Raw genomic sequence first — 1,850 nt, 5'->3', positions numbered from 1 at the left:
ATGTCTATTGTTCTACTGTAAAAATACATAAATAAATAAATTCTGTCTCTTGCCATCTTTAAAACTACAGGCTTCTAAGTGATAGCCTTTACTTGGAAATTCTAATTCTACCAGCCTGTTTACTACTAGAATCACTCCAAATTCTAAATTACACAGTCAAAATTCATGTGTTGATAGTAAAATATATCCGTATTAATTTTAAAATTAACATAGAAGGTTTAATAGTTGTCACAGAGTGAACATGAAATGGCATTTAACCAAAAAAAATCTTAAGTGATGTTTTTGAATAGTCATTTCTGCATTGTAACCAGGCAACAAATATTTTGCAGTAAACTACTGCTCATGTGAAAATTACTCATGATGCAGACTTCTAGGAAAAGAAAAAAAACATAAGGGAACTTAGAGTACAGAGTAAAAGTCTAATGTTATGAACCAGTCTTGCACATTATCATAGAGTAGGCACCCAATATATGCACATGACTTTGGCTTTGGGGATGAATTTGATTTTATTAATGATATAGCCTTTCTTTGATTCTATAAGCCACATTAGCGTGTATCATTCTCACAGAGTGTTAGTGAATGAAAGAAATACCGACCATCCAATGACAATGTTTATAGATAAGGAAACAGTGACTTACCACACTAAAGATTAAGGAATCTATACAATTCAGAAAGCTGAGTTTAGAGTAGAATCAAGGGTTTCTGATTACTTGTCTGATTTTCTTTCAACCAGTCTCATATTGCCTAATTTGTCAAGTCCACTGGGTGAAAAAGGAATGTAACTAAACCTTAGTATAACTTTAGAATTGACCCTGTCAGCTATTTTTTCATTGTGTGCAGCTGCTTAAATGTATTGTCTTCAGCAAAAAGCAATGTAAGTAATTGCATAGCATAAAAGTAAATGTTAAATTATAATTAAATTATTCTGCAAGCCTATCACACTAAGTTTATGGCCATTTCATCATATTGCAGCAGCACACAGAACAACAATTAGAGAGAAAGAAATGTTCTAAATTGAGATCTCAACTTTCTGAGAACTTGTCTCCTTGAAGGCATCTCCTAACATTATGTCATTACTTTTCATTTTAGTTTTTCAACTGTCAGCTTTTCTTTTATATATGCATTTATTGTTATCCTTTTTCCTTTAGCAGATAGGCAAACACTGGAAGACTCCAAATTAAATGCCTCTTAGCTTGACTCAGTACAGAAAGGTCCTGATTTATTATTCAAGATTTACCCAGTGCTTTTCCTTCTCTCAGATTTTTGCAATCATTTATTAGCTTTTCTTGAGGACTACCCTGTGAAGGTCATTTTTAGCACATTTATTTGACAGATGAGAACACAGACCTTAATTGAGAAAATTATTTTGACTGAGGTGGCAGAAGAAGGTTAGCTCAAAGTCCAGAATAAAAAGCCAAGATCATGTTAGCACACTTAGTTCCACTTTTCTTCTCATCCATCCAATCTTTAACACAGAAGCACAACCTATTCATTTTGCAAACCCCTTGTTCTCCTAGCTGTTTTCCTCAGAGCAGCAACTTTCGGCAGGGGCCAGCACTGCTCATATAGTATCTTTTACTTAATCTTTATAAATCTCTACCAGATACAAATACTCTTTAAGTATAATTCTTAACAAAATTGTGACAGTTATATCAATTACCTAGAAAGTATCTGTGTGTTTATATACATGTATGTGTACGCATGTGCAAGTGGAGGTGGATGATTTAGTCAAAATGTATTCCTTCAGTAGTAATTTTGGGGAATCTACTATGTGGTAGGTACAATACCAGGCTGTGAGGATATTAATGTAAATAAAACACAGTTCTTACCTTTAAGAAACTAAAAACCTA

The sequence above is a fragment of the Propithecus coquereli genome, unplaced genomic scaffold, assembly GCF_000956105.1.
Source record: "Propithecus coquereli isolate 6110/MARCELLA unplaced genomic scaffold, Pcoq_1.0 Scaffold19, whole genome shotgun sequence".
In the NCBI taxonomy this organism is placed as follows: Eukaryota; Metazoa; Chordata; class Mammalia; order Primates; family Indriidae; genus Propithecus; species Propithecus coquereli.
The sequence above is the reverse complement of the archived record's forward strand: the minus strand, read 5'-3'. Positions refer to the sequence as shown.